This window comes from Pinus tabuliformis, chromosome 1_2, assembly GCF_031772625.1.
Source record: "Pinus tabuliformis cultivar Carrire ecotype Pingquan chromosome 1_2, CPIR1, whole genome shotgun sequence".
Taxonomy (NCBI): Eukaryota; Viridiplantae; Streptophyta; class Pinopsida; order Pinales; family Pinaceae; genus Pinus; species Pinus tabuliformis.
The window spans coordinates 24,088,656-24,096,000 of record NC_142298.1 but is presented as its reverse complement, the minus strand read 5'-3'; positions in this window follow the sequence as shown (position 1 = coordinate 24,096,000).

Below are 7,345 nucleotides of genomic sequence, written 5' to 3'. Positions count from 1 at the left end.
AGGATAGTGTACCTCATATAGCTGTGTAGACCACCTATGTACTTCAATAGAGTTTCAGGTGAGTCTAATGAAATTCCTAGAATCAAAGCTCTCTTCCTAAATTCTTGGGTGTATCCTTGTACACTTTGCCTTTCATCTGACGTAGAGTTTGCCAGCTCATCATGGCTTCCTGCATGTAAGGCAGTGGATAGAACTGCTTCTTGATGGCAGAAAAAAACTCACTCCAGACAGAAAGAATCTTACCATGTTTCTTCATGTCATCTTGGGTCCTGCCTTCCCACCATACCAAGGCAGTGCCTCCGAGGCATAGGCTAGCCAACTGAATCTTACTTCTGTTTGAGCCAATATTTTGTACTCTACAATACATGTCAATTTGTCTGATCCAATTGTCTATCTTCTCTGCATTTAATTCTCCATCATATATAGGAAAATCAAACTTAAAATCTAGTTTAATCAAAGATGTCCTCTTCTTGTCTTCAGGGCTATCAGGAGGTGTGAGAAAGATTTCCTCTTTCCCTTTACCCTTAGAGTGGTCATGGAAGGGAGATTATTCTTCTCCTTTATCTTTGGAGTGCGATGAATCTGCATCTCTACCCTTCTTAAACTCCCAGTACATTTCCTCTACCATGGATCTCAAGGCTAGGAAACTGTGTCTGAGCTAGGGGTCTGATCCCAAAGGACTTTCTTCCGACATTTTCTTCTTGGAATAGACTCTTCCAATTTTAGGGTTTGCTTCAACCAACTCTCCTTCTCCAAATTTAAGCTTTGATATAGTTAGCATTTAACAACAAAATCCAGCACAAACTTGTCTAAACTAAAGCAATCTAAGAGCTCTGATACCACTTGATCTGAAAATCACCTATGAATGATCTCAGTTAATTAATGTAGGTATTATAGACTCATGCACTCGGATATGCCTATTTTATTTTAAGCAACGGATCGATAAGATTGCAAAATACACAGGCATTGGAAAACAGTAAGAGAAACACAACAAGCAAATGCAAAAACACAACAATTTAATAAGGAGTTCACCCAATCCTCCTGGGCTACGTCTCCTAGTCTAGCTTTCAGTGGTGGCCTTTTCTATTGTGTCTTTAAGCAGAGTTTTTACAATGAGGAGCTCAATTTGAGTCTCCTGTAATAGATGATGCTCAGTAGGGTGGTACTTGGATTCCCCAAGCCACTAGAGTACACAGACTCCCCCTTACCAAGTCTCGACCTCAACTGGTCTTAATGGGATGAGTCCAATTTGGTACTCAATTCCTCGCAGGGATTGCTTGAACCTCTCAAGCCTCCTCAGTTCTATCTGCTCTATGCTGCCTTAGCTCTGTAGTCAGCTCGACTTCTCTGTTCTCTGCTTCTTGCTTCACTCTCTCTTCTGTCTCCTCCTGTCTCCTTTTGTCTGTTCGTGGCTTAAAGTTAGTCTGTCCCTTGAATGTTCGCTTCCTCCTCCGGCTCTTCGGATCGCCTACCTCTGTCTACTGGAATTCCTTGCTTCTATTTCATCGAAACTGTGTAACATTTTCCATAGAGGTGGCCACTTGTCTCCTTATGAACTGAGCGCCAACTCTTCCTCGAACGGTCGTTATTTCTATTGTCCTATGAAATGATTCATCTGCCAGCTCAGTGGTCATGTCGTACCCAAAATTTCCTATGCCTCGGTCTATTCTTCCACCAAATCCTATCTTCCATCGGGTGGATTCTCCGCCATTGATCTCGGGCCTCCAGATCCTACGGTCATCGCTTTTAACGCATAGGTAAACTGTTCGACTGTCACCCTGTGAGTAGAGCAGTTTTCTCTCTCATCCACTGGAAACGCGTCACTCAGTGTATGGCATCTCTTGGTCCTTTGCCAAACTCTCTTACGACTTAAAGTGCTTGCAATATCTCACCGGTTTTTGGCGCGGGACCCGCCTTTTGACGGTTTGGGTATTTCCGCACGGTTTTACCTGTTTTCCACATGACCAAGGGCCAGGGCTTTTCCTTCTCTAAGGTTTTTATCCTGTGATACGTGAGGCTTTTCCTTCTCTGATCTTTGCGCTAATCGCATATTAGAAACAACCTTTTTTTCTAATCTAGACTCCCTATTTGCTAGTTTGTGCCATTGCGCGGTCTCCATGGGCCAACGGTTAACGCACTTTGCCAAGGGTCCTCGTTTTTTTGTGCTAGATACAAACTGCCACTGTCCAGAGGTCCTTCTTGATAGCTCGTTGTTCACAAGATTTTGGAGCCTGACATAATTTTGAAACAGCCATGAAACTCTGATAATTTTCAAGGATCCAATTCAGATCACTTATTTATAATATATATATATATATATATATATATATATATATATATATATATATATATATATATATATATATATATATATATAATTACATAATAACTCTACATGACTTTTCTGGCATCATTGTTTATTTTTAACACACAATAGAAAATACTAATGTTACCAACTGGGGGTATTACATTCTCCCTCCCTTTTATTTACACCATTCTCTATGTTTAAATTTCAGTTTCTTTATGCTGAAACAATACTAGGAACTGCTTTTCCATTTCACTTTCCAGCTGCCATGTGGCCTTCTCAGGAGTCAAATGCCTCCACTACGCCTTAATATGAGTGATAGCTTGATTCCAGATCCACATCTCTTTCCTATCTAGAATGCAGAGCAGTTTTGGAAGGAAATCGCCTTCTAGTTCTGCTAGTAGCATTTTCCAATCAATTATATGAGTACTATAATGTACATATTTCTTTAATAAAGATACATGAAAGACATTATGAGCTTTAATATGACTAGGAAAATCTAATTGGTAAGTTACATGTTTGAATCGATCCAAAACAGGGAAAATTTTAAGAAGCCCCCTAAATTTATAAATATAATAAATGGGCGAATCTCCATGGTATATAAGGAAAATTGAAGGCGATTTTATCAATAATATAATATGTATATATAATTTTATGGCGAATCTCTCACCAGGCATGGCGAATATTTTACTCAATTATAAAATCTTGTAATATCTTGGCGAGTCTTTCACTAAATAATAAAACTTTGTAAAGTCCTAGTGAATCTTAGCATAGGCTACATGCTGGTTTAATTCCCCCATTTAAATAGGCTACATTCCAGGTGAATACCATGGGTCAATACCATGTGCCATTTTGGTGAATACCGTGGGTCAATACCATGTGCCATTTTTATTTTTATTAATTCTAATATTAGGGTTAATAATGGTTTTTTGCATGGTATTAATAACAATCTAGTCCATGGTATTTGTTCCATAATATTTTGGCCATAGGTTTCACCTAAATATAATCAATTTTTTGAGTGTTCGTAAATATAAAGTGACTTATGGAGTAAATATAAAAAAATGTTTTATTTGTTTACCATACCTCTAGTTTATTTATATTTTTATTAATTTACCATACCTCTTTTACAAATATGGTATTTGGCCTATAGGATTCACTTAAATAAAACCTCTTTCTTGAGCCTTCATAGATAGAACGAGGGTTATGGACTAAATATAAAAAGAGGTTTTATTTATTTACAATACGTCTAGTTTATTTATATTTTTATTTATTTACCATACCTTTTGAGTAAGTATAAAAATATGTTTTATTTATTTACCATACCTCCACTTTACTTATATTTTTATTTGTTTACACCCTTACATGTATATAAGGTGACCTATGGAGTAAATATAAAAAATGTTTTATTTATTTACCATACCTCTCATTTATTTATATTTTTATTAATTTACCATACCTCTTTTATAAATATGGTATTTGGCCCATAGGATTCACTTAAATAAAACCTATTCTTGAAAATGGGCGAATGGAAGGTTGTAAGTCCTAATTTCAAGGGCTAAATTTACCTTTTTTACCCTCTCCCTTAAAATAAGGTGGGCTATTTGAGGTGATTTGTAAGAATGTACTATGATACAAAATATTCGCCCACTAAAAATTTAAAACCCCTTAATTTCGCCAAAGGGCGAACATTCGCCCCTAAAATTATCCTTGATCCAAAACTTCAAATGGTGCACAAAACTGTGGAGATAATTTTGAACAAGTCCCTGTTCGTAGATTGCTCTTCTGAGGTTTCACCCTCAAATAAACATGATCCCCTATTTTAAATTCCTTAGGTGTCCTTTTTCTATCTAAATAACACTTTTGGCGATCTTGTGCTACTTTAAAATTCTGCTAAGTTTTGCACACTACTTGTTCCATTTGCTACAATAATTTTGGCCCCAAAATCAATCTGACCTTTGATTGGCTCTACTTGAGGGGTGTATGGAATTTCCTTCCATACAAAGCCTTGAGTGGGATCATCTTGATGTAGGTCTGCTAGTTTTATATTCCTCCCACTTGATAGGCCTATCTGTTACATACATTCTGAGAATGTCTTCTAGAATTTGGTTTAATCTTTCAGTTTGTCCATCCATTTCAGGATGGTAGACTATATTGAAATTTAATTTGGTACCCATGTTTCGAAAAAGTTCTCTCCAAAATGATGAGGTAAATTTGGGATATCAATTTGATACTATAATCTTAGGGACACTATGCAATGAGAAGATTTCCTTCATAAATACATTTCCAATTTGAGTGGTGTCATAGGTAGATTGTACATGTATGAAATGGGCAGCCTCACTAAGTGTGTCAACTACCAGCATAATGGAGTCATGTTGTCTATTTGTTCATGGTAACCCAGTGATAATATATAGTGACACTATATCCCATTTCCATTCAGGAATAGGTACTGGATTCAACGTAGTAGGGGGTTGATATTCTACCTTAACCTGTTGGCACTCTATACACTTCGCCAAATACTCTACCACTTCCTTTTCCATTCCTAGTGAAAAGAGATGTTTCCTCAATGCTAAGACAATATTATGGTATCCCAAATGTCCTGAAAATGGCTTTTTATCATGTTCGTCTTGTATCATCTCTTTCAATTTTGGAATGATTGGTATATACAATTTTCCCCTGTTAGTCAATAATTTTCCCTAATTTCCTGCATATCCCCTTATATGAGATTGCTGCAATTTTTGTTGCATTTATACATACTTTGGATCGTTATGCATAGAGCCTTTAATCTTATCTAAGAAGTATATTTTAATACTACTAACAATTATTTATATTAGAGTGTGAGCGTGTTTTCTTATAGCATCAACTACCTTATTTTCCTTCCCTTTCATATGCTTAATCTCAAATTCAAATTCACTCAGGAATGCCATCCATCTAGCCTATCTGGCATTAAGATTGGGCTGACTGAATAAATACTTTAAGCTGAAATGATATATTAACAATGTGAATTTCTCACCCAACAGATAATGCCTCCACATTTTATGGGTGTGTATAACAACTGCTAGTTCGAGAAAATATACAACATAATTTTTTTCAGGGCTTCTCAACTTTCTTGACTCGTATTCTATTACAGAATTATCTTGTAGTAAAACTCCCCCTAACCCTTCCATACATACATCTGTACACACTGTAAATTCTTTGTTTAAATCCAGTAGTTTCATATAGAAGCTATGGTTAATAAATGCTTTAGTTTATAAAATTTAACTAGCAGTTGGTTGTCCACTCAAATTTCACCCCTATTTTTATAGAGAGGTAACAAGATAGGCTATTTTTTAGAAGCCTTCAATAAACTTGTGGTAATACCCTGCATGTCCCATAAATGATTGGACAATAGCTACATCCTTGGGTACAAACCAATTAACCATGGCCTCTACTTTATCTGGGTCCACTGCTAACCCGTCCTTTGAAATGATATGCCCGAGATATTGAATTTTAGCTTTATAGAGCTGACACTTGCTAAATTTATCATACATTTTGTTTTCTCTTAAGGTTTGCAGCACCAACCTTAAGCATTCCTTATGCTCCTTCTCATTCATGAAATAGACCAAAATATCATCAATAAATACCAATGCAAACTTGTCCAAATATTTGTTGAGTACATTATTCATTAAAGACATGAAGGTTGCATGAGTATTAGCCAGGAAAAACGGTAACACTATAAATGTGTAGTGTCTGTATCGGGTCCTAAATGTTGTCTTATAAATATCTTCATGCTTAATTCTCAACTAATGGTATCCTGTCCTCAAATCAATTTTTGAGAAAATGGTGGCTCCCCTTACCTGATCAAATAGATATTTAATGTGGGGCAAGGGGTATTTATTTTTAATAGTAAGCTTGTTTAACTAACGATAGTCAATACACATCCTAAAAGTACCATATTTTTAGTTGACAAAGAGCATAGGTTCTCCCTAGGGTGACAAACCAGGCCTAATATACCCTTTATCTAACAACTACTGTAGCTGCATCTTTAGCTCCATTAATTTTGGTGGGCTCATTTAGTAAGGTGATCTGGACATGAGGGTTGCACCTAATACCAAGTCTATGGAGAAGTCTAAATTTCGATGGGGTGGTAAAATAGCAATATCTTTGGGAAATACATAAAAAATCCATTACTGACTGGAAAAACATTTATTTCCAGTTCCTCACTTTGCTGTCTAGTTTCTTCTACCTAAAACATAAATATTTGACATCATTTTCGGGCACTCTTCTTCGCTTGCAAGGCAGTAATTTGCCTAACTGAGATTGGTTTTGGCACACCTTGAATGGTATGAGTTTTCCCATACGAGTTTACACATGTTACAATTTTTTCGAGGTAGTTTATGAGTGTTGCATATTTCTCTAGCCAATCCATTCCAATTAGTATATCATAAGACCCAAGGGGAAGTAAATTTATACCTATCGTGGTCATCTACGCATTTAAATTTAATGGACGTTGTTTCACCTTACTAGTGACTCTTATCTTTGTACCGGTGGCCAATTGTACCAGCCAAGCTGTCTTATATTTTATGTTTCTAATTTACAACTTTCTACTATTTACAGTCCAACATAGCTTAAACTATCTCCTGGGTCAATTAAAACAGAGACATGTTAGTTTAAAAGAATACCTCTAGCTCAATCATGGTGGAATGATGTTCTACCTGTCTATCCTCTAGGGCTGCACTTATCATTGGACTGCTTCTGGGCATGTCATTCACCGTAGAAGCTTCATGAACGACTTGTATATTTTTCACCAACTTGGGATTATGTGGGTAGTCTCTTAATAAATGAGGCTCACCACATCCCCAACATTTCATCACTCCCTTCTCCCTGTCTCCATTTCCTTTCTTAACATTCAAATATGTGGTTTTTGTCCCTGCTAGAGAAGTTTCTTGTTTATTTATAGTCACCATCTCAAACCTTTTCCGTTGATGATCCTAACCAAAATTCTTGAGATACCTTGGTTTTTATCGTATTCCTCCCATGTTGACCTTGGTATTATCCTTATTC